General features: G+C 37.5%; 1 long non-coding RNA gene across 1 annotated transcript in view; it reads left to right on the plus strand.

Moving 5' to 3' along the window:
* Nucleotides 1-644: 644 nt before the first annotated feature.
* The window catches only part of LOC116963106, a 162734-nt gene continuing 136817 nt past the window's right edge, over nt 645-26561 (plus strand). The window contains exon 1 of the long non-coding RNA XR_004407952.2: nt 645-976. This is a non-coding gene — a long non-coding RNA (uncharacterized LOC116963106). The remainder of the gene's footprint in view (nt 977-26561) is intronic.

Raw genomic sequence — 26561 nt, forward strand, 5'->3', positions numbered from 1 at the left:
CAGGGACCAGTTTGTTGTACTTAGAGCTGCTGTGCTGCTTAGCTACTGATCATGCGTCTGTGTTTTCCCATGTAAAACATATTTTAAAAATTGAGACTTTTTTTTTTTTTTTGCGGGTGGGGGTGTGGGGGTACTGCAACAATGCATATATGCTAGGTCTTTTGTATTTTAAGCTGAGAAACGACAAAAGGCAAGATGGATATTTCAGGATGCCCACAGAAGATAAGGCCTTCAGATTATTTTTTTATTTTAAAATATATGGATCCTGTAGAAGAGGTGGTATTTGTGGTGCACTCTTTGGCAGTCCTGTCCACTGTAAGGGTGAGAAACGACCCCCCTGAATTTTTCAAGTAACCTTTCGTGGATTTAGATGTGGATGTGTAGTCTTTTTATTGCACAATTTGCCAAATGGTGAAATGGCTGCAGCTGCAAATCTTTTTAGATGACTCCCTTGGAGATGAGCATTAATTACCTGAGGCAGATGGAAGAGAGAAGAAAAGGGAAGAAAGGGTGTACAAAAGCTCAGTAGAATTTTTTTTTTTTTTCTTTTTTTTTTTTTTTTTAAAGGGGGGCGGTTTTAAAAAAGCTGTGCGCGCCCCCCCCGGCCGCCTCCCTCAGGGGCCGTGGGATGGCGCCTGCCGGCCGCGCTGCCGCCCCCGGCCCCATCAGACGCCTGTCCCTCTGTCCGTCCTCCCCCACAGCATGGCGCAGCGAAACTGCACAGCTGAACTGTCGAACAGGTGCTATGATGAAATGGGGAAAACCAGGATTTTCTACGGATGCTTAAATGCCAGAAAGTGCTGGCGGCCTGGGCACTGTGCTGTGACAGCGAGCTCTCTGAAGCAGAGGGGCTGAGGGCCGACACCGTGAGGCGGGAGGCCAGGCCCCCGGGGCGGAGTTGTGCCATGGCCGGCGGGCACCGGCCTGTGCTTGCTGCTTGCCTTTCACTGTTTGTAAACATGAGCCTCGATCTGTGGTATGTTTCTTTGTTCTTTTTTTTTTTTTTTTTTTTTTTTTTTTTTTTTTTGTAAAGATGCAAGCTATGTTTTGAGAGCTTTGCATGAAAACCGTCACAGAAGTGAAACATGATTCCCCTTCCTGTAACAAGTTTAACTTGTGTATCCAAGAGGTGGGGGGGTATAATTCAGCATTTTCTGTTACTGCTGTTTTCAGTCATCCTTTCATCCTCATTAGCAAGCTTTGGACAGAAGATGGATGCTTGCCTTCCTCTGAAAATGCTAAATTTTGTGATCATTTGTAACCTAATAAGTAGTGTTTAAAGTAGCTTTAATTTGTAGTAAATATGTGGAATTTAACAAAAGGATTGTTCAAATGCTTTACCAACCTAATTTATATTTTAATTCACTAATTCCGAGTCCTTGTGATATTGATTATGAGTATTTAAATAAATGTTCAGGAAAGCTTCAGGGCAGGATTTTGCTGCTCGCTCAGTAATCCTGAGGCTGCTTAGATTGAAACATGCACAATAGAGTCAAAAGCTACTTTAATTTGATCTGCAGGATTATTTCTCAGAAAGAGACACCCCAGCCAGCACAAGCATTAGAGATGGTGGTGTCCTTTGGTAACCCAGTGCGTTCTCTCTCTCTAGCAACCAGGTTTAGTGAAACTTTATGATACAGTGTTCGTTTGTTTATAAGTAACAGTGGTCCAGCAGGTGGGGGGCAGCTACCTCCATGCCTTGTCCTACCAGTTTTGCCATGTGTGTGTGTTTTCCTGAGGAAGACCAACAGTTTGTGCTTCCAGTGAGAACTCCTGACCAATCTCTGGTGGGAGATGGGGTGGAGGATGCAAGCAGCAGTGTACTGCAGCAAAAGAAGTAGTTAGAAACTCTTGGGGAAGCAATGCAAAACCATGCATAAGCCCCCCAAGGTGAGGGACAAAAAGAAAATGTATTTTAAGGGACTGTGTAGAATGTGCTATAGTTCTGGAAAGGATTAGCAGAAACAGCTTTACAAGTACAAAGTGACCAGATTTGCTTACTGACTATTTTGTTTTAATCTGCTGTGATCAGCATTGCTAAATTTCCTGTGATGGAAATGTTACGCTGTATTAGTCTATTCTAATGCATCTTACTTTAAATAATGGTAGAGTCCTTTGGTGCTCTTTTCCTGTTTTTATTCCAAACAGAAGTTAGGGCAATGCCATTTGCAGAGCTTTGATTGACTTGGGATCCTGTCTATCACTGTGCGAAGGAAGAGTAGTCTCTAATGTTTCACTGTCTCTCAGCTGGGATAGTATCTGTAGCACTCCAACAGAGGAGGAGAATTGTGAAAGCCTGTGTTCTCTAAGGAGCTTGGAAGCGTGTATATTTGATTCCTTTTTCATTTTCAATGGTTCCTTCCCATCCACACACAAATGCACCCCCTTGTGTTTTTTGTATGTATCAAGTTTGGATCTGTTTTCCATATCCTCATTTCTTTTTCCTTTGTACTGGACAAATTTGTTGTACCGATAACTCTCATGCTTAATCTTTGCTAGTTTAATCTTTCTGGAAGCAGAAACCTGTCCTGAACCTCAATTTTATACTGTTATTCTAGTGGTTTTACAGAGATCCTGAGCTAGTGACTTACTGTACTGTGCTGGAAGACCAGCTGCAATTTTTCTGCTCCTCCACATCTAGAACTATGCTGTGGTCACACTGGCCTCTACATCTCCCTCAGCTGTACTGAGTAGCTGAAAGAATTTCCTGGAGATGGTCAGGTCACAAGCATCCATGGGGAAGCCCTGTCTGGCAAATTAGATTGTCATGAACAGAATAAATTGTGTGCCACTTCATCTCTGCTAATGAAATATTTCCAAGCAAGTTTTGCTGCTTTTTTTAGTGATTTTAGTCTCTTAACCCAATCCTGTGGTTTTTTTTCAGTTGTATTTAATGGGAACATAGGAACAAAGCTTGCTTGCCCTAATTCTTGCAAGTCTATTTAAAGCCTAAGAAGGTAAAGAATGTGGTTTGGGATGTGAGGATAGGTGTTTTAGTTTAAACCCCCACGGCCAGTGTGCTTTGTGTTACATAATTCAAATAGTGCCTGTATATTTTGCTACAGCAGAACAAAAGATTCCAGTGTGAAAACAGTTTTCTGGAATCTAAATGCATCTTCCTGTAATGGGGATAGATTTATCACAACACAAGTTACTCCGAAGAGAATGTATACTATTAGCTAGTTTTAGTGGCCGAATTAGCAGTAGACTGACTATATTTCATGTGCAGTGAACTGAGTAATATGTTGAAATGGGCATCATGCTTTGAAAGCTGATTTGGTCCTATAGTGAAATAATTAGAAACAGATATGTTTCACTTGCCTCTGTTTTGTATATGCTGTCATATATACATTTTTAAAATGTATTTTTTATCTTCTTCTCTTAGCCATACCAACATAAATGGACTTAGTTCCACTAAAGTTAGTGCAGCTGTATAGAATCTCACATTTTAGAGGTTCACTGCTGCCTTTTTGATACTTTCCACTGTGCTGCTGACTTCTGTGTCTAGAATCCATACATTTTCTGCAGTGTATCAGTAGTGGATAAGTCTTTAAACGCATCACGCTTATTATAGCTGCTCTGAAAATTTTGTCTTTTTTGAAAGTTTCTGATTAATTTAGATATGGTAGGTCAAAACTACTAATTGCAAACTTTCTGAATCAGCACATCAATAATGATAGTCACTTATGAATATTTAGATGTTAGTGCCATTATGTTGTAAGTCAGAGAAAAGGAGTAGATATTACTTAGCAAATTTTTAAGTTGTAATAATGAGTTTGTTTGTAAATATAGTTTTCTGACAGCTGTTCAAAGGAACTGAATTTTTATAGCAAAAGCTGCATGTAATACAGGTGTGTAACAAAAGCTCATAGAAGGTGGTTCCCTATCTGCTCAAGTTCATCAAGTAAGGTATGAAAATGGCCTGAAACTAATCAGCTACACTGTTTTGGGCAATCCTGAGCATGTTATTTTCTAAGACTGCTCAGTTGCTTCTGTCATGTAGTTTTAGTTGCTAAATCACAGTTCTTTCATGCGTGGATGCTTTGTTTGGTAAAGCAAAGGAGAGTGTAAACTGTAACCTTCATGCCATAGCTCAACTCTTACTTTGTCTAGAGTAGTTTTTCCCTCTCCTAAAACACCAGTTACTCATCCGTGTTAAAGTGATTACCGGGCTTGTCCTTTGGCTCTTTAAAGTATATTGTACAGGCAGTGCTACCTATCACTGAGACCCTATTGATCACATTTACAGACCGCCTTACCCTTGTCTCTTGAGCCATGTTATTTATTTAAAGTTCAGCTCAGCTCGGATTCAGTCACCAAAGTACATGGCCCAGTTTTCAAAATAGTTTGTTTTGGTTTTGTTCTGTTGTTGGAGCCAAGCGTATGGGACGACAACTAGTTCTGGCACACAACGTAAACTTTCAGTAATCCCTAGTTTTTTTCCTCATGTGTTAGAAAAGAGGGAAATAGTTTGGTTTAATTTAAGAGTCTGTCTTTGTGTATGGTCATACTGCATATTGAATTCTTTTGATAATAAACCTTCACTTTGGTGTCTAAAGAGCTGTGAATTCTTTTGAAAATTTGACTGCAGGTACTCTTTAATTAAAGTGTGTAACACTTCCACTGAATTTGCTTCTGATAACTTCTACCCTTAGCCAGTGGTGAATAATTGACTTGTGACAAAAGGCTTCACAATGAATCCTTTTACTATTGAGGAGGATGAAGAATTAGAGTAGTAAGTTGTAGAATATTATGGAAAAGTAGGAGCATGGCATTCCACAAGTAAATGGCTGGATATAGGACAGTTTTCCTGGCTGTTTTTATCTGTCTGTGGGAGATTGAGAAAAGTTTTTCAGCAGTGTGCGGAAGTGACTGGGAGGCTTCTGGTGCGCTGGAAATCACAATTTGTTCATCTCAATATAATGCTAAAAGCTGAAGCAATCAATGAGAAGCGGATATATTGTTCATGGGGTTTCTTTGTTTCTCTCAAGAAATTGAAGTACCAATCTTTCACATATGAAGTCCCTTTATAATGCTTTGATAGGTTACATTTTTTCATAATTGAAACTGGTATGGACACTGAACAGGTATAGACATCATGCTTAATTTTGGGATTTTTTTAAGACTATTTTTAGTTACCTAATGTGCATAGTTTAGTCTATAAATTATTTTCAAGTGATGTAGAAATCATCTTACTATGTGTTTTGAAGGGAGGGCTAAGGCTTTATCTTCAAAAGTAGTTGGACATTTTACCGCCTGTTTTCCTGTTTAGTCAGTGAGGTTTAAGCTCCCTTTTATTGCCCATACTGAAGTGACCTGCTGTGGAAAGTCTTTAGGAGAGCAATGACACTTATATCCAATCAGTTCTGTCATCTTTTTACTGTTTGTCCACTAAGACTCCCAGATAGAACCATTTTTCTACAAAACAATTGAGAATTGGTTTGTGTGTAAAGAACACAGCTCACCTGGGTAGGAGTTGGGAAACTGTTTGTATTTGCATTTGTAGACTAATGGTACCACTTTAAAGATTTGTGCTTTAGGAAGAAATTGCATATAAATTGAAAAATCTATGTCCCTTAGAAACATCACATGAGTTAGGAAGGAGTCCAACTGTATATAACCATTTGCTGTGCAGATAGATATTCAGTTCTAATTATAAAACATTAGCTTAATCCTGTGCAGATCAAATTCAGAAGTCAATTTCCATAGTACATGACTAGAAAAAAAATTCAGCAAAGCCATACAAATCAGCTTTCTTTTAAGGTAAGTAGTTTTCTGCTACTTTAGGTGAAATTTCATTAAATTCATTCTGGATTTTTAAGTACTGGTGTGGCAAACAGTTTTTCACCAGCAGTTTGACAATGTTTGCTATAAAATTTGTCCATAATCCGTACCATGTAAGTACACAGTGATGTTAGAAGTTTTTTCCTTGGTCTAGTGTGTCCAATGGAGAGTGCAGACTTCACACTAATATAAAAAGTAATTAAATATACATTACGTTGCATATTTTTAATAGCAGCTGTAATGGTAGAAGGCAAAACAGTCTAAATTTTTCATCCATGCCTGCTTTTCTTTTTCCCAACAGAAAAAGCAAGACCCTGTAGAGCTTTTCTTCTTGAAAACCGGTGACAGATTCTATAATACAGATAAAATGTTTACACAATGTGACTTGCTTATCAAAAGCACAGGCATTTATGAAAAGTCAGAATCTTAAGATCTGTGCCCTTGAGTCTAAACCTCCTCAGTAATTTTCTTCAACTTTTTCACTTTTAGAAGTCCACTCAGTGGCTATAAAGAGCTATTTTCTTTCCTTGATTCTTAAGGAACATTCATTGTGCTTTGCATATTTCTGTTTACTGCCATACCAGGCATATTTCTCTTTTAGAGGAAAGCCATATGTTCCTTGTTTGTTTAGCTGTTATGTAAATATCTGAAAAATAGTTAAAAAGTTGTCTTCCGTATTCTTACACTGTGTTGAATTAAGGTTTACTTTAGCTCACTAAATACTAAAGAGCTTAAGACAAAATTTTCCTCCATGGATTCATCCCAGAATAATTTTATGTCATATAGTCTGCGGTGCAGGCTTAGTACCCTGGATTTGGCTGAGATCAGGTTGCAGGGAAAACCTGTACATCAGGACCTTCTTCTTCATGGCTTGTCTGTGGTTTTATTTAGCTAGTGGAATGCTTAAAGTGATAGCCTCACTGAGACAAGTATTATTCAGTCATGGAATAAGGTGGTACTATTTAAAAAGAGGTCAGAATCTGACCTTAACTAGAAAGGTTCGAAGGGGGACATCATTTTGTCAGTTAATTCTTGGTGGTAGAAGTCTAGCTTTGTCAGGCACTTGGTTCCTGCAAGTGACTTCTGCATCATCTGGTATCATAAAAAATAATGGAAATTATGTCTTCACAGTAGAAGGTCTATTAGATTTTACTTGTCTGTCATGCGGAAGCACTGTTACTTTGGGAGAAAAATTATTTTTTTTTTTTAAATAGACTTTGAACCCTATTTTCTATATGAATTACAGTTTTCTACAGTAATTTCTATAAAATTCTATTGATTTACTTTCCCTTCTGTAATACCATTTCAAAAAGATTCCTCCTCAGTGCCAGTGCTTTCTTGGCCAATGGCAATTAAAAAATATATTTGCATTCAAATTAAATTACTACTGCTTATTTTGTTAAAAATGTTTTAATCTATAGTCTGCTGTTCTCAAATAGCTGACAAAGGCCATTCTTTACAGGCTAAAAGGCTTTTCTTAGGCTAAATGGCTACTATAGTTGTGGATATTTCAGCATGAGGATCACCAACTGAAGAAGCCAAAAATGAGCCAGTCTATACAGGAGATGGAATTCCCTTTCTGCCACGCAGTTAATGTTAGAATCGATAACATTGGTTATACAATGAAGAACAAATAGCTACTTCATGCAGTATTACTGTCAAGGTTGCCATTCTCTGGAAAACTATAGGCTTCTTAGCATTAAACTACATATATATCAGTACTCTATTCAGTTTTTATCTTCGTTAGAAGTATCCACGTTGCTTTGCCACTCAGCCTTTTTTCAGAAGAGTAGAGAGGCGTAAAGAAGTGCTTTCTTTATGTTCCTACATACTTTCTTCTTTCCTTTCCCTGGACCTCAGATCTGTTCCCAGGAGTAGGGAAAAAACACCCCAAATGGACGTTATATCTGCCCCAAATGGTTATGCTGAATTCATGACCATCAGATAAGGTCAGCTTAAAAAGGAAACCCCTAATGTGGAACAAAGAAAGCGCTTGAATACTTTCACTTTTATTCTAGCTTGTTCACATAACTGTACAAAGAAATAATCTCAAAAAATAATGGTACAGCGCATGGGAACAGTGCATTCCCTGTACCCACTGAATTTGGAAGTGGGAAAGATGGGAGGACTTGTGGAAGGTCCTGCCCATGGGTTGGAGCAATCCCAAGCACAAATCCAGGCTGGGTGATGAGTGGCTTGAGAGCAGCCCTGCGGAGAAGAACTTTGGGGTAGTAGTGAATGGAAAACTGACTGTGAGCCAGTGATGTGCGCTCGCAGCCCAGAAAGCCAACCGCGTCCTGGGCTGCATCCAGAGCAGCGTGGCCAGCAGGTCAAGGGAGGGGATTCTCCCCCTCTGCTCTTGTGACACCCCCCTGCAGTGCTGTGCCCAGCTCTGGGACCCCCATCAGAAGGACACGGAGATGCTCGAGTGGGTCCAGAGGAAGCCAAGAGGATGCTGAGGGGGCTGGAGCAGCTCCCCTGGGAGGCCGGGCTGAGAGAGTTGGGGGGGTTCAGCCTGGAGAAGAGAAGGCTCCAGGGAGACCTTCGAGCGGCCTCCCAGGGCTTAAAGGGGGGACAGGAAAGGTGGGGAGGGACTCTGGATCAGGAGAGTGTAGGGATAGGATGACGGGTAATGGTTTTAAACTGAAAGAGGGTAGATTGAGATTAGATATCAGGAAGAAATTCTTTACTGCAAGGGTGGTGAGGCACTGGCCCAGGGTGCCCAGAGCAGCTGTGGCTGCCCCCTCCCTGGCAGGGTTCCAGGCCAGGTTGGACGGGGCTGGGAGCACCCTGGGCTGGTGGAACTCGATGAGCTTTAAGGTCCCTTCCAACCCAAACCGTTCTGTGAGTCTATGACTTATTTCTATGTCATTTTCAGTGAACAGATCTTTATAGTGCATGGAGAGCAACCTGACCCCCTAAGTTAAATTTAAATGAAACAACTAATGAAGACCTCAGTTTTTGTTCATGATAACAGTAATTGAAAGAACAGCCAGAATTATATGCACAGAAGATTTACATGTATTTTATATATCTTTTTTAGGGAAAATGATGAGCTCTTTTTATGATGATATTTTTCCTAATTTTTGTAAGTTCTTTTCAAGGATTTTTTATATCGAAGGGAATTACATATTCAGGTCCTGATAATCTATTTTACTTTGCACCAAAAGACTTCTGCAACTACAGAAACCCAGTGACTTTACCTGGGTACTATGTGGGTATACTGATCTGCAAATATCAGATCTTGCTTTCACGACTCAACCTCACTTCCAGGTGTGGTTTTTTTTTTTTTTTAAGATGGTTAATTTGGAGTGTAATAAATAATTTATCGTTATATGAATTAGAAGTAGTTCTAAGGAAGATTACAGGAATTTTACAGTAAAAATTACTGAAGGAATTGAGTCCTGAAAGCTTGTTGCCTGCAAAAATTGGATACTGAAGTCATTACAACACAGCTGGCTGGGGATATGCAATTATTTTGATTCTGAAACAAATAATAGCACAAAAGGAAGCTGAAGCTAAAAGGTGCCAGCCAAGAAATCACTTTAATGAATAGGACTTGAAGTTCAGCTATGTTATAAAGAAAAAATTTAATGCATCGGTATGCAACTGCTTTTCATTTAGCAGATAAATATGCAGGAGGAGAAATACTTTGGAATGTAGCTCACGTCAGAGCCTTTTTGTTCTTCCTATACTATAGTGTTGCACCTTCCAATATTTGTCTCATTTCAGCAGTCATCAGAAAGCCCACACAGTCAAAAGTCAGGTGAAATTGTTCATGACTTTTCTGTTGGTCATTAAAAGTTTCTTCTAGTAGAAGTAGTATGTTATTTTTCTTTTGGAGATATCTTTTTCTCACTTGCTTGCATGATAGTTGTCACAAATTGTAGCCAGAAACATTTTCACTAGTACTATACCAGCTAATACAGCACCACCACACACACACTCCCGTGTTTATGGAGCAATTATTGTATGTTTTTTTCCCTTATAGCCCAGAGTTGTAGGCAGCAAGGTAAATAAAAAATCTGGTTGCATAAAGAAATCATAGCATTATCAGATTTTGAGTGTTTTCTAGCTAGACAAAGGGTTTGCATTCTGTTAACAAAGAATATTAAAAAAAATAGCTATATAGAAGCACAGCAGTGAATCCTTTTGTTTAATTTCATAGTAGCTGCTTGGGCTGTTCCTTAAAATGCTATGCAGTTAGTAGTTGTGTGGGTTTTTTCAGCTTAGTTACTAACTGTACTTAATGGATTCAGAGTGGTTTTGCAATCTTACTTACCAATGTTCTTGCTTATTACTGATGTCAGGATTCCTAACACCTATATAGGTAGCAGGTTTTGCTTGTTTATTGAATCATATATATGCTTCTTTCAGTTAATCTCTTCATGTTGTTCCATTAATTTACGTGCCTGCTTATTTTAATTTATATGTATCTGTCCCATTTTCAATCTCAGATGCTATTTTTACATAACATCAAGAACTGCAGTGTGTTATGGTTACCTCTTTTGAATTTCACTGTAGATTTCCTTTATATTACTTTGTCAGAGACTGAATAATTTTACAGATATCCTCTAAAAAGTTTTAATTGGTGGAAATGTCTGTTAAAATATTTGATTAGAACTAGAGTGTCCCCTGATGTGTGACTCTGTAAGACAGCAAGACTAACAGGAGCTATTTTTGTGACAATGATATACTTGCTGTCAACTCTTCATATGTTTATCGTTGGAGTGCTTTCAGTGAGTGATGTAACATATCTATTGCAGCTGATTATACCTTTAAAAAATAATTAGGAAATGAAATTTTCCCTGGTTTTCAGTGAAAACACTTGTTGTCAACTCCTGTGAGGTTTTGCATCTCCTACTGACCTAAAAGGATATTGTAGAAGTTATTCTCTACACCGAGATTAGCTCATATTTCATAATTGTGCTACTGATTTCAGATTTAAGTGAAAAAAATAGTCCTTGATGTATCTGTGTATCAGCCTCCTGCGTTGACAAACAAGTATGTACAGTTCAGCTTTTCTGACCTCACAAAGCCCCAGTCTTCATTTCTGTGTTACTGTGAATGACTAATTATTGTTCATGAAATAAGAAATAGAATGTGAAATCAGATTACACGCCCATATGCTGCTCAAGATGCTGAATTTGAAAAATTTGTGGCCCTCTAGAAAAGAACATCATCCGCAGAACATAAGGGTAGTGCAGGAGGAAAAATACTCCTTGATGCATAATTTTGCATTAAAGTTGCCTATGCTTACTTTGAATGCATTTTTATGTTTTGTACTAGCTAGTTCTTTCCTTGTCTAGTTCTATCTGCCTGTTGCTGTTGTGGTAAATAATGTGTTCCTTTGCTGGCTGCAGCTCTGAAGAGCAGGGGCCAAACTTTTTGAGTTTTGGTATTTAATTAATTTGGAACAAGTTGTATTAAGTATAAACAGAAGAAGGAGTAGCATTTACCAAAGTTTATAAGAGGAATGGAATCTTGTACAGAAGGTATAATACAACAAATATTTAATTTTTATGTAAATTGTAAGTTTGATTGTAGGAGTTGTCTAATAGCAGTGTTTAGCGAGTAATTTCTTGTCAAGATGGTTAAGCAAACATTAAAAATTGTCTGCTTAACAAAAATAATCCAGTGGGATTAAAAAAAAAAAGTCCCTTACATAATTTACACAAGTTGGTCAGGTAAAAAATTCAGGAGTTTTCTTTCTTCAAGAATAGTTTTGTTAAAATGTCTTTCAGAAACCTGCCCATTTTGTGATCATTTAAAACTGTTCACATACAAATTATTTTACTTAAATCCACTTTAAAATTAGGTCTCTTGTTAAATTAAACTTTTACTTCATATTTATGTCATCTATACCACTTCTAGAAATTTTAATGTTGCAATAAACCTCAGGATGTCAACTTTCTATCTTTCTGAAAGCAACTTTGAAGACTTAGGATTTGCTTAAGGACAGAAATACTGGGGTTTTAAACAAGATTTTCAGTCCTGTGTGCAGTTTTTCCATGCGTTGGGTATTATGTGATGAAGTAAAATGATAAAAGTTTGTGGGAAATTTACCTTTTGAGAAGTACCATTCTAAAAGTAAGGTTTAAACATGAGCATTTTGACTATTATTTGTATTTCTACCACTCCAATTCCAGTAGAGGTTATGAACTTTTACATACCCATCTGCAGCCACTTATGACACATTTGACTTTTTAAACTTTCATTGTAGTTTTGCTCAAACTGTTTAATTCCAATATTTCACTCTTAAAGTTCACTAATTTTATAATACTTGGAAATGAAAATTCAAATGCCCAAGGTAACTTCTAAATGTACTAAGAAAACCCTTAATATAATAAAATGTTGTAATGTAGGTCTAGAAAATTACACTCTGTGGTTGAAATAGCATAACGTAATAAGCCTTTGGAAACAGTCTGTGTTCTGTTGCTGGAGACAGAAGAAGAAAAAAATCCAAGCAAATGTGAGCTGGTTGTGAAGACAAAGGTCCTTTGATAGAAAATTCTGGTGGGTATAGAATGATAAATGATTTCAGTCTGTCTCCTGATATATGTAGAATATCCAGTTCTGTAGAAAAATCTTGACTCTAGGAACAAGCAGGAAAAACTCGGTATTTGAAGTATAGAGAAGACACAGGAATAGCTCGGTGTTCATTTGTAATGCTTCTTATGCACTCCTGATATGCTTGTCCTACAGCTAAAGCAAACTTCCATTGAAACTAACAGTATTTGGTCAGTAATAGTCTACAAGATAAAAGGTGCTGAGTACAAGACATCCTTGTTTACTGTTTTTAAAATGGGTTTATGATGTTATGCAGAACCTGGTACTTTTTACAGGGCTTTTGTTTAGCAAATAGCATAATGAACCATTAACATTTCAGAGGTATAAGTAGCTAATTTTTCAGAAAATGGTGAATTGTCATGAATGTATTTCATGACAAATGTGTTATTTTTCTAAACTGGATCTACAGCTTACCAGAAAGTGAGATTAATTTTCCAGGGATATATTAAAAAAAAAAACAAAAAACAAAAAAAAACAAAACCCAAACCTTTGTCTTCCCTCCATAGGAATTAATTCACCTGTAATGTGGATTTTTACAAATTGGTATGCCTGCATGTTCAACGTTCAGTGTGTTTTGACTCTCAGTGTGTTATAGATACAATTAGTGTCTTTTATTGGGGAAGAATGCAGGATAATTTTTTCTTAAACTCAGTTCCATCCAGCTGAGGAACTTGCTTCAGTGCAATCCAGTTTATTTTGCTCTTTTTGACTTGTTTTTCTTCTTTAATGAACAAATTTAATATAATTAGATGTCTTAAAATGTAATTGACTACTTCAAGAACATAGACTTGTTACTTTTTGTCATAAACTTGGCTGGATCAAAAACTATCATTTGGGATTACTAGCGTATGAAACAACATAGAAATGCGAATAGCAGAATGATTAAGTTGTCTCCTGTGCCAGGCAACAATATTGTTGTTGTTGTTTTCTGATATGTATACAGCTCCTGCAGCATTTTATTCTGTCAAGGTTTTTGAAAAGTACAACGTTTTGAAAAGACTTGTACCCCCACAAATGAAAAGATTTAAGAATATTTGTTTATATAAGCTCCAGAGGAAATGTTTGTTCTAAAGCAGCCCTGCTGCTGCTTGTTCTCTTCTGTGAAAAAAGCTGTGATACTTTTAAGATTTCTCTCTGGTAAATGATAATCATCTTTTAAAAGCCACAGATGTATAATAGATATGTTTGGATAAGTAACAATGAATGTCCTCTTCAATAATAGAGTAATTGACAAAATGGTTGTTTTATCAACTTGAAGTAACAACAGCAGCTGAGGAAGGTGTTCAAGGGACTTTCAGAATTGCCTGTGACATGGGATAGAACCTGAGTAAAAGCACTTTCCTGAAGCAAGAGTCTGCTACATGCTCAGATTTTTAGAAAGACTTTTGAAGCATTGCTAATATTTTCAGATTTCCTTACCATGCCTGCAGAGAACGACAATTTTGATTTGTATTCTTTTGTTTTAATATTGCTTGTAGCTGCACCCTGAACAATTACCTTTGTTAGGTGTTTAAACTGCAAAAACAGCAGCCGCAGCAGCAGCCCCAAGCCACTTGGCTATGGAAGGAAGGAAGGTCAAGGAGGCAAACCTCAGTACATCAAGGGCATCATCTTAGGGAAACTAAACTGAGTTAAAACAGAAGCATCTGACAATTTCCCTTGTTCTTTGAGGTGCTACTTTGCTATGGAGTAAAGTGCAACTAAACCTAACATCCATTGCACAGTGTGTTGTGTCATCTTAGTCTGTTATCTCTCAAATTGTTACCTAGAAAATCACATAAAAAAAAGACAGTGGTTTGGAAAGGGTGCAGCTGTCAGTCAAAATCCTTTTCTCAGGTCCATTCCATGATTAGGAACTAAGCATGAAGGAGAGAAATATAGTCGGTAGAAAAGGCTTTCCTGTGTCTTGCTCTGTATAGACCTTGTATTCAGCTCTGAGCATAGTATCTTCCTACTACTGGGGCAACCCCTTGTCACAAGATTTGGAAGCCCAGACTGCACTGCCTATGAAGTGATCTTTCAGGAATCGAAGCAGATTTCCAAAGACCTCTGGTTGGCATTTAGCTGGAGTCTTCACAAAGCATTTTGGTTTTGGCAGAACAGCTTTTCCTGAAGAAGGCAACATTGCTGGTCCTGCACTTGGGTCACAACAACCCCACGCAACGCTACAGGCTTGGGGAAGAGTGGTTGGAAAGCTGCCCCACGGAAAAGGACCTGGGGGTGTTGGTCAACAGCCGGCTGAATAAGAGCCAGCGGTGAGCCCAGGTGGCCAAGGCAGCCAACAGCCTTGTATGAGAAATAGGGTGGCCAGCAGGACTAGGTCAGTGCTCATCCCCCTGTACTCAGCACTGGTGAGGCAGCACCTCAAACACTGTGCTCAGTTTTGGGCCTCTCACTACAAGAAAGACATTGAGGTGTTGGAGCGTGTCCAGAGAAAGGCAAAGAAGCTGGTGAAGGGTCTAGAGCACAGGTGTGATGAGGAGTGGCTGAGAGAACTGGAATTGTTCAGCCTGGAGACAAGGAGGCTGAGGGGAGGCCTTATCATTCTCTACAACTGCCTGAAAGGAGGCTGTAGGGATGTTGGTGTCGGTCTCTTTTCCCAAGTTGAATGAGGGGAGGTTTATATTGGATATTAGGAAAAATTTCTTCACCAAAAGGCTTATCAAGCATTGGAAGAGGCTGCCCAGGGAAGTGGTTGTGTCACCATCCCTGGAGGTATTTATAAAATGTGTAGATGTGGCACTTAGGGACACAGTTTAGTTGTAGACTTGGCAGTGCTAGGTTAAGGGTTAGACTGGGTGATCTTAAAGGTCTTTTCAAACCTGAAGGAATCTCTATGATTATATGATTATCACTGAGTTCTGAATCCATGTTATATAGGAGTTCAGATGAGGTAACATTTTGGTTCTTTCCAGTCCAGAAGCTGTTTTCTTGAAAGATTTCTCTTTGAATTTGCTAAAGAAACCTTCAGCAAACATTTGAGGAAGAATTTTGCCATAACTGTTTAGCAGCTTCTGGACACAGTAGTTGCCATCCAGAAAGTCTGGTTTTTTTCTGCTCAATTGCATTCTGTCTTTCTCTTCTGCCTTCCTGTGCACAGGTTGTTCTTCTCCTTCTTTCGTCCCACTCTTTATTACTACTTCTCTCCCTCTCTGCTCAAAGGCTCCCTTTTCACAGCAGGCCAATATTTTGTGCTGCTTCTGCTTATGCCTAGTGGAGGAATTCCCAGTGTGCTGTTCTGACATGAGATATTCTATCAATGAGTCTCGGGACCTAAAATATTTAAGTGCTTACAGCACTGTCTTTCTAGGCATGCCACAGAGTATTTCCAGGCCAAAACTGTGCATACACAACCATTCTTCATCTTGCCTAGTGCAAGACAGGCACTCCAAACCAACTGCCATTTCCCTAGCAACAAAAAAATAAAATAAAATTGGCTCAACACACTGGCTCACTCTGAGGATCCACAGGCTCCTCAGCCCTCTGAATGGTGCATATTCCAGCTCTCTGGTGTGATAGTGGACAGTGTGTTGGTACATCATTCTGCTTTTAATTTTTTACTAGCTGGGCCAGATCTCATTTTTCTTCAAAGAAATTTCAAGGAAAAAAAATCTGGCAGAGATGATGTGCGTTTCCTTCCCCTCCATATCTACTTCTCCAGTCACAAACACTTCCCAGTTGTGTTGTGTGGCTCTATCCCTGTGAATGTCTACCTTTTGCTAACAAACATGTCCACTCTTATCTTTCAGAACATCTTTAGAGCTGCTCTCTGTCAAAGCTTACCTTAAAAGTACATTAGTTAAAGATCATCCTTTTTCTTCTGCTATTTTCTATTACCTCACTAGTTTTCATGAGCACTTACTATGGGGTCACTATTGCTTTAAGTGGTGCCTTTTCCATTTTATTGTTTTTCCCTCTCTGTGTCTGAGTGTGGTTTTGTGCTGTTTTTTTCATTTTTCATGCTGAAGTGCTGTATGATGACTCTCTGAGTCAAGATACATAAAACCACAACCTTTGATATAAGAAAAACATTCTGTCCAGTGCACTGGACTGGAATTACTGGTCATGTCACTTGTCTACTAAGTAGATGTTGGTGCCAGTTTCTGTCTGGACAGTTGTATGCTTTCAATTTTGAAACAAAATATGAATAGATCTGTCTTAATAAGGTTGCTGCAATTTTCGGTAAAATTTGTCAGTCACTGAAACTTCTCAGTTAATTTAGCAATGGAAATTTGGTTTCAAAAAAGAGGATACTGTCACGTTTCCTTGCTCTACTGGGGATAATGCCAAGTATATGGCATTAAAACAAGTATCTGGTAATTAAAGAAACTATCTGGTAATAAAAGTAAGTATTATGAAAAAATAGATTTCAATTACTGCACGTTCTACAGATTGAGAAAGTCTGTATCACTAGTCTTAGAAATTCTACTTGAAGAAGGTGAGGCTGTGTAGTGGATAGTTACTAGTAATCAGTTTATCTTCCAGATTTGAAATCTTTCTTTGTAACTCAGGTTCTGTGTTTGGTAGTATTGTAAGTAGTTTCTGTTGTGCAATGAGTAGGTGACCCCTTTTTCTTTTGAAAATAAAGGTAAATGTTTTATCTCAACATCAGAAGGTCAGTTGGCTTTAAACACATTGTCCAGGTTCGATTGGCTTGACTGTGGGCCAGACTTCTCAATATTCTTTTCCATCAATAATAGTAGTTCCTAGCCATAAAGCACTAGGGATTAGGATTGCTAGGATTTCCAATAGTAATAATAAGGTTTTAAGTATATTTTTTTAGAAAAACTATATCTTTACAAATATATAAAGAACTAAACCAGGAGTACTGCTTCTGGTAAGTACATTATTTCTGTAGAATTTGTCCTGCACTGCTTGATGTTAAATGAAATGACCCACTTGAGGCTGTATAAATTATCTAACTTGCTGTAATTTAAGTTGGTCCTAGTTTGCAGACATCACATATCCACAGCCTCCTGCTGTTTATTCTTCTACTGCTTCCAACCCCAGAAGCTGTTGCTCTGTCAGTTTAACCCTCTGCATTCTTGCCTCCAAAATGTGACTGGGTTGAAACCCAAAGTGAATTCAGGCATTCATTTTTAAAAATCTTTAAGAATAAGGAAGAAACCCCACTGCAAATAATGTCGGATTTGTACTGGAAATTTAAACTGTATTGTCTCATGTATTTGAAGAAGGATAGTTACTATTCCATAAAGCCCAAAATGCTTAGATAAAGCAGGAAGATTTTTTTTTCCCTGAACTCTTAAAGCTTATCCTCTCCTTCTTCCCTCAGCAAGCCCCCAAGCTCCCTCTGGTTTTATACGGTTCTAATTCTGAGGGTTAGAGTTGAGGAAAATTCTATCAAAATCAGTAGGAATCTCTTTATTTTTTTCAAACTGGCATTGACTGTGGCTCCTCATGGCTTAAATGAATGTTTTCTTGCTGCTGTTCTTAAATAGTCAGTTTTGCTGGGGAAGACCTCAGAGCTGGTTCCTAACTTCTACAATATGATATGAACTAGACAGGCAGTGTGTAGGCAACTAAGGAGGAATCTATTTTTGGTGTTAAATAAGTTGTCAACAGAAAAATATATCCATGTGGGCTACTGGATTGTGTTCAGTGACATAGCTGTCTAGCTTGTTTGGCAATCTTACTTATCTGCAGGAGAATAGGTATCACCTTAATCAAATGTCTGCAGGAGTCTGTCTTCTATAAAGGGGAAGCCTGCAGAGTTTCCTCCTTCATCAGATTTAAAGCCCAGAGAAAAAGAAAACCCAAAGGAGAAAAACCCAAGAAATCTCTTCAGCCGTATGTTTTCTAGCAGAAAAAACCTGCAGCTCTGCCAGGGGAGAAATGATTTTCATTTCAGAAGACTACAATATTCAAGAGTGGAGAAAGAGAAGACATCAAAGCTGCATGTAGCTGCCTGTTTCACATGCTACTTTCTCAGTATTTCTCACTCAAATTATTAAAGTATGCTGCTGGTTTAGACAAGATCTATAGAAGAAGTAAGTTTTGAGGGCTTCATGTTATCAAATGTGCTCTTCAGGTTACTAACTGGAAAAAAATATTCTTTTAGCTAACCACCTATTAATTAGTTTCTTATTCTGTAGGAATGCTCTTTCTTTTTTTTTCCACATTTCTTGCTACCTTCCTCTGAGAACCTGATTTAACATCACAAAAATCAAAGTAAATGTCAGTTAATCTCTTCATCTCTTAGTTGTTTTATACTAATGTAAAACAAATACTTTAATCTACTGGAAAGTGTGGGTGGGTGGGGGGTTCTTTTTAATTCTTTAGCTCTTCAGAGCATTTGGGCAAAGGCCACTGCTGCCCTGGAAGTAGTTTCCATCAGAAGGATAAGGAGGCCATCTATGCAGCTGGAGGGATGCCGAAGGCTGGTGAGTGCAGTATGGGTTACTCTCTTCCTTTCCTTTCTCCCAATAATCCTGGGTTTAGACACTGCTGGACCTAAGCCTTAGTGAGAGAGATCATGTGGAAGAAAGGCTTGTCCACTAAACCAAGAATGGAGATGGGAGAAAAAGGCAGTAGAGTCCATCTTTCCCATTCAGAGGAAAAGATTTCTGGGTCTCAAATGAAGCAGAGAAGTTAGATTTGCTTGCTGAGGTGAAAACGGGACATGCAGCTTCTGTGAGAGTAGTAATAGTGAGGGAAAGGTGCCTTGCAGGCAGTTTTTAGTATGTAGGTCACAAACCATCTGTGTTTTGAATAGCAAATTCGCCAAAATGAATCATGGTCTCCCCTTCCATTCCTGGCTTTTCTGCACTGGTTATATTTGTGTTGTCATCCTTTGTTTTTCTTGTCTAACCGTATGAACAATACAGAAAAAAAGGCCCATCTGTTTCTGGAAGTTGGAGATCCCTCTACCTGGAATGAAAAGGACAGTTGACAGTGTTGTAGGGAATTAATTGCACCAGCAAAAATACTGCTAAACATTTTATTTGGGTAATACCAAGAGCGGTAGCACTCACAGGTTCAGAGTTCCTCTCTTGCCCTGATCTGCAGTGTCATATGGCCTCTTGGTGTGGTTTATCTAACCTGCTTTTAAAAGATTTTGCATTTTTGAGTCACTTCTGGTCTCTTTATTCATTGACCATCAATATGAGTAAAAAAAAATTCTAGATATTACTAATTGTGTTGATTTAAGCTGGCAACCTAGGTAGTAAAGCTCTGTTTGGTATCTTGATAATAAACATAGAATTCAGTGCTAAATAATGCTGAAGTTACTTTGCTGTGAATTCTACAGAAAATGAGGATATTTTGAGAATATAAAAACCCACTTAACTTTCTAGATTGGTTCCATTCTGAATTATGCTTAGTTACAGGGCAATCTTCATGTATAGGTATCAATGGAATGTATATCCAATACAAAATATATACTTGTTTTCATTTTAATGATGAAGCTGAGACACAAAAATAAATAATGCCTTATTTTGGTCGGAGAGCCTAGATAACAGAAATTCAGCTAAAATATAGCTAAATACAGAAAAAAATATGGGGTCGGTGAGAGAAAAATCTAATAGAAGAAAAAAAAATATTATAAAATTTATGATATTGCCTGGTCAAAAATGGAGGCAAGGTTATTAGGTAGATTAACATACTTAATATACAGAATGCTTTTCAAATAGAAGCCTAACATGTATTATTGATACTACACAAGCAGTATTAAAGTTGCAGTACTTAATATTAAACATAAAATCAATTCTGAATTAATTTTATTTGCACTTTTCACATATGCACCTATTGAAGAGGTGTGGAAATGACCTGCACGGTTGATAACCTGACATAGACTAAGTTAGTAGAGTTGTCACGCAGCATTAATAGAGGCAAAAATTATAATAGGATTCTGCTTTTTCTCCTGCAGTATCTTTTCCTCTGTAAAATGACACAACTATTCAAAATTCTGAACTGTGGCTCTTGGGAGGAATGCTGCTGTCACTTGAGGAAAAATGTATATTGAAAAGTGACAGATGTCAGATGGTAATAATTATGGCAACTTAAATATTTATAAATTTGTAAGTTACTGTAAAAATTTATTTCTTCATATGAAAGTTTCTGTGATATTAGAAATTATATTCCAGACTTTTTTTATCACCCAAGGCTATGTGTTAGAAGTTTTCTGAATCCAAAAACTATAATTTATGTTTTCACTATTTTAAGTCAATTCGAGAATTACAAGACTATAATAATTTAAAAACCTGTTATGTGATTCAGTAACGTGTCAAATAGCTCATCTAAAAAGATGTGTTTGTAGTTTTTGCATTTCTTAGCGACTACAACATTTTTTTTACAATAACTGTGCTTTTCAACTGTATTGGCATTTATAATTTTTCAGTGAGCAACAGCTATAGTTATTACTCCATTATTTGTTTGGTTCTTTGGTTTTATGTCTTATATTCAACTGCATTTCAATGCTTTGAGTGTATGAGAAAGCAGCAGTCCTGGTAAAATATTCAGAAAGCTAACAGCAGTCCTCTGAGACTAAGGCCATGCAAGTTGCAAGTGTGGAATAACACAAGAAATAGTCTGCTTTGTGTTCTTGTGTTTAGATCCAATCTTGCCTTTGGTAAACTGGAAGAAAATCTGGTATGCAAGACCATGTAGCCTTCAGTGAAAGTCCATAAGGATGCTGACTGCTCCTACTTGTATTTCTTAAGGTACAATGAGTACTAAATAATTCAGTGGCATTTCAACAGCATCTCCAGTGTCACATGCCTCTGCAAAATGCTAAATGTGGTAACTTCTGAAGACAATTCGGTCAGTGTCAGTGAGATGCCACAGTATGTCAATGGGCTTGAAGATGAATGCCCTTACATTGATCAGGGTGAACATACTAAGTTATTTAGGGTTTTAGCATTTTTAGATGTGAAATTCCAAGTATAGGGTGAAGATTTAAGGAGTTTTTTTACATTCATTTGAATAATATGGAATGACATGTGTTGAATGTTGTTTATTAGGCTAAATCCTCCATTAGCATGAATTGGAATATACCTGTTGAAATTCGGTAGAGGTGTGCACAAATGAATTGTTTGGGAAGCCACTGGTGATAGAACAATTGGTTCAAAACCAGTGGTTACATTTTCTTCTCACAAAATCTCAAAATTCTGAATCTAAACGCTAGGGCTTTTTTACTGTCTCCTTCAATTCTGATGTTGGCTCATTAATTTTAGGTAGGTGAAGTAACCATCTATGATACCATGTACTCTGTCAGACACAGGAACAAATTTAAGACAAATCTTAGCAATATTCTCAAAATAGAAGACCAAACTAATTTTATTATTTCCATTTAAAATATTTAAAGTTGTTTAAAATTTGAAAGAGAGAAGGTAATGGAAAATGTGTAAATAGTTTGTGAAGAGCATACAGTTATGGGGTTCCTAGATTAACTGGTGAACGACCTTTTTTATTTTCTTCTCATTGGAATAAACTTTTTTGATGGGTCAGTGCATTTGAGAGGTTGGTTTGTACTTGGTCCTTCAAGAAACTGAGGGATAACTATTCAGGCACATCTGTGCCTTTACAGTGTTACTTCAAATGCAGAATCTGTTTCATAATCTGAAGATGGTAAATAGTGTTTTTAACTGTTCACTTCTTAGAAACTTTTCCTGACTAGTATTCAAATATAAAATAAAGACTGAATTATTTATGTGACCTCTTTAGATGGTCTGTCTGCATGCCGGTATGGTTTCTGTAAAGGATGTGCAGTAATTGACTGCTGCTTTTATTTTTGTCATGTGGGAAAAGATGAATTAACTTGGAATAGTTTCGTCACTGGAAACTGAATTTTTCTACATATCATGTAGAATAACAAATGTTCTCATAACTAATATGAGAAGAAGGAAATTAATATTGTGCTTGTTTGTCTTAAACATTGTATTAGTGAGTAGTTACAGAAATTTTATCAAAATAAGGGAATTTATCAAGGGTTTTGTTTTAAATACTGTTATTGGCTTACAGTTTGCTAGACTTATCCAGGTATCGATATTTCTCTTAAGCTAAATACCTCTACCCTCAGAGATCCAATTTTTTGCTTCCTTCTTCACACTGTTAGCCAAATGAAATAAATGTGAAATGCTAGTAGCTATATATACTTACACACACAAAAAAAAGGGAGGTTGTATTGCTCTGTAGTACTGCAGTACCTTGATGGTCCCAGAAGAGATCAGAACTTGTTGAACTTAGTGCTTTGTGAACAAACAATGTGAGACGGGCCCGGTCCAGGTTTAAAATACAGTCCTGCAAAATAGGCCCAGGAAAAACAGTTGCATTGATTTGCTGAAGGTAAAGGTCATGGCCAGAATTAGAACAGAGCATGTTACAGGAACACCTGAAATTAAATTTCCCTGCCTGCAAGCTCGCTGTGCTTTATTGGACCATGGTGCTGTTTAGCAATTTTTATCTTACCAGCTATCCCTCAAGGGGAAAAACAACATGGAAAACTATATTTAAAAATAAGGCAGTTATTCTAAGGCACTGTCATAAATTATAATTTTAATCGTATTTAATGTTTTACACTGTTACCTTCTTTCCCAACTGTATTTTTTCTATTCAGTTTCTGGAAAAAAACAAAGGCAGGGAGTAAGACAAGCAAGTGTGGTAAAATAATTAGTGTTCCAAAGAACAAATCGAGTCAGTGGTAATAGGAAAATGTAAATCTAAACCAGTGTTTTACAGATAATCAGTTTTGTGATATACTTCATGCCACCACCTTAGGCTTCATAAGCAAAACCCATTCTTTTAACTTTTTTATTTTTTATTATTTCCTCTCCTCCTGCCACTAGCTATCAGACTAATTTTCCACTGAACTGCAGTTGTTCGTCCTTGCCCGGATGATAGAAACCAGAGCTAATATCTGCATACTTAACATTTAGGCTGAAATTCTTGGGGGACAAAATTTTCCCAGGTTTCATAAATCTGAATTGTAAACACTTTTTGTTTTGTTTGTTTTAGATGCTTTGTTTCCCAAAATGAAGTTGATATTTTCTTCAGTCTGAAGTTTCTTTCCAAATCACTGGTACAACTCTTCTCAGTATCTTCTGTGTGTTTTAACATTTTACTTCCATGGTTTTTGTGTGCTTTGTGAACATTTTTCTGCAGGACTACACTGTAACAAGGTATCTACTCTTCTAGGAGACGACTACTTCGGGGATTTTTTTTTTGGTTAAAAATAAACCAAACCCCTACACATCCCTACTTCACCCAACACACCCCCACACCCACACACCCCCCAAACGTTGGAAAAGCTAATAAACTTGGGTAGAGTTTTAATACTATTGTTAAAAAAAGCTTTTTTTCCTTCCCATATTTCAAAAGCTTTTCCTGACTACAAATTAATTATTTTTAGAATATATAAATATAAAAATTTTAAACGTATTTTATAGTATATAATTTAAAAAATTATGAGCAAGCAATTTAAATTCTCACCGTGATTATCTTAGGTGTTCTGTGGAACTTTAAGTTTCTATTGTATTGAGTCATGGACAATTTTGCTTGCAGTAGGATCTTTTTCTAATGAAATACTCCTGACCTACTCCTGTTAATGAAGGGTAAAGAACTGTGTTATGTCACACCCCCTTCTTACCTTCATCTTCCAGAGTAGGACAACTAGAACTGTGTACAGTAATAACAGTCAGACTTTTGTAATGATAGCAATTCAGAGGTTATTAAATAAGATGCTTATACTCAATAGTTCATGCTTATGATTCCAAACAAGGAAATATCCTGTTCTACCTGCAAATTTTAAATGTAGGTATTGTGCTAATTGTATATAATTTAGTTCTTGTACTGAAGAAAATGTTTCTGTTTCATGTGGAAAACTTTAGCTATTTTTTGTAAATTAATAGTTTAGATACATCTACTGAAGATACTATGTGTAACCTCAAGCAGCTTCTGTTTGCAGGGGAAGTTTTGGTTTAAAAGAATTTTTTCTGTTTCATTTTTTCTTCCCTCCCCCCAAAAGTAGCAACGGTATGAGTTAGGAATTACTTCTTTTCTTCTATCAAAGCCTTTTTTGTAACCCTTGAATGAATTCAGTAATGAAGTCTGAGTACCAGGAGAGGCCTACTGTAGAATGAATATGAATTCTGTTTTAGGAAGATATCTGAGTGGGTTTTTTATGCATAAGTTCTGGTTTTGGTTTAAGATGCGATCTTGCGTGTTTATGTACTTTACTCAATTACAGTTTCCCTCCTTAAATGTTACTGATAATTCGTTAGTAGAAAAGTCTTAACAGTGGCTTGCTAAAGGATATAAATGCCTGTCATGTCAGCAACACAGCAGTCCTTAGTCCAGACGTAGTCATTCCCTCTGCCCTCAGTTGCTAAGATTTCATTTTCTGCTTGTTCATGGATGTGTTAAATTTGTTCCTCCTTAAACAAATAGAAAAATGAGAATGTGACAGGTTTATGGGGTGGGGAATGATTAGGTCAGAAAGGCTTAAGAGCCAAAGGAGTACAAATACAGGCAATCAGAGAAGCAGATCTGAATTTTCTTTGAGGAGGTGAAAAAGAATATGTCAATAAAAAAAAAACAGGCTATAGCTGGCAATGTTTCATATGAAGAATATGCTGTCATAAGAGTGGAGAGCTCAAAGAATGAGTGTTTGCAATGGATTAGAATCAACTATTTGGCCATTCCAATAGACAATGAAGTGGGTGCTCCGCCTCAATAGCCCTATTACTGCTGGCAGTGACATGCCTCTCAATTTTGCAAAGATTCCTGACTTCCTGTCTGATGTACATCCTCACATATTTCAGTAATGCCTATGTTAAAAAGGATTATAGTCACCAGCTGTATAGTCTATACACATCTATAGGAGCTCAATGTGTTCAGGCTCCATAGAGAAATGATTGTCTTTTTCTGAAGCGATTTTAATAGCAATTCAAAATAATTGTGTTTCTTCTCAGAAGTCCAGTGCCTGTCATGAAGGCTTTTATTTAGCACTTGACAGCTTACTGCTGGTCATGCAGTATCTCAGTGCACTTGGTGCACATACAGAATCATTGAACAGTGCAAGCATGAGCCTGGCAGCACAAAATGTGGGAATTTGGCCATATTCTGATTGAACGGGAGTTTGTCGCCTGGCCTGAGGCCAGTGGCAAGCTTCAGTAAACGTGGGATGATCCTAAAGAGGAAATTGGTGCCCAAAACAATGGCTTAGCGGGCATGACTCTTTCCCCTGCCCAGAGCTTTTTGAAGTCTCCTGGTTTCTCCTTTGTTCTTTCTTAGCTCTTGGGATTTTGAGCTTGTCAACGTGCCAGCACTGAAGGGCTTACAGTAGTTGGTATTGCCTGTTATAAAGAGAAAAGGTTTGGATTTAGAAGGTGCTGACTGGTTGTGATGCCACAAATGTTAAAAAGGCTTCACTGGATTGAGCATGAGCAGTGTGTGGTCTGTATGCAGCTGGTACATTCTGGGTATTCCCAAAGTTTGAGAAGGGTGTATTGTAGTCAAGATGGTGCTCAGGCATTACAAAACTTACTCGTAAAAACAAGACCATAGCTTCTCTTGTTCTTTAGTATAGAATGTAAATGTAAATTAAATGTGATTCAGCCTGTTAATATTTATTAAGTGTGAATAATTACATCTGCCTCTAATAGTGAAGATTTGAAACAGCAGGACTCCACATTTGTCTGGCATTCTTGCTAAAGTCAGATGTTTAAAGATATTTGATTGAATTATCTATCACCTGGCAGGATTTCTCTGTTGCTTTATAGCTGTCTATCTCAAATGCAGTCTGGAGTAGCAGCTAAAGAAGTAAAGGAGAGAAAATGAGATATTTATTGGTATAAATCAATACAGATTTTTGACTCCAACAAAATTGCACAGATGTCTACAAGCTGAATATATTAAAGAATACCAAGGGATACATGGGTCTACTGTAGACTTTCTCCTCCTTAATAGTCATCTCACTCCTTTAATAATTAAGAAGTGATAATTGTGATTAACGCTAGGGTCCAATTGACTAAAGTGGCATTGATGCCTAGAACCTTTGGGATGTGGGATGTGTGATGTGTCTCTGCTAACCACCTGCCAGAGAACTGTTTTCCAGAATTTGGTAGCTGTCAACCCAAATCTGACTCTTTCACAGATTGGCAGGTTTCACACTGCCCTCTGTGCTTCCTACTTCTGTTGCTGATTGATATGGCTCTGCATATTCTGATCTCATGCCTCCATGTAAGGAGCAT

This window comes from Tyto alba, unplaced genomic scaffold (assembly GCF_018691265.1).
Source record: "Tyto alba isolate M040663 unplaced genomic scaffold, T.alba_DEE_v4.0 Super-Scaffold_1000006, whole genome shotgun sequence".
NCBI classification, from domain to species: Eukaryota; Metazoa; Chordata; class Aves; order Strigiformes; family Tytonidae; genus Tyto; species Tyto alba.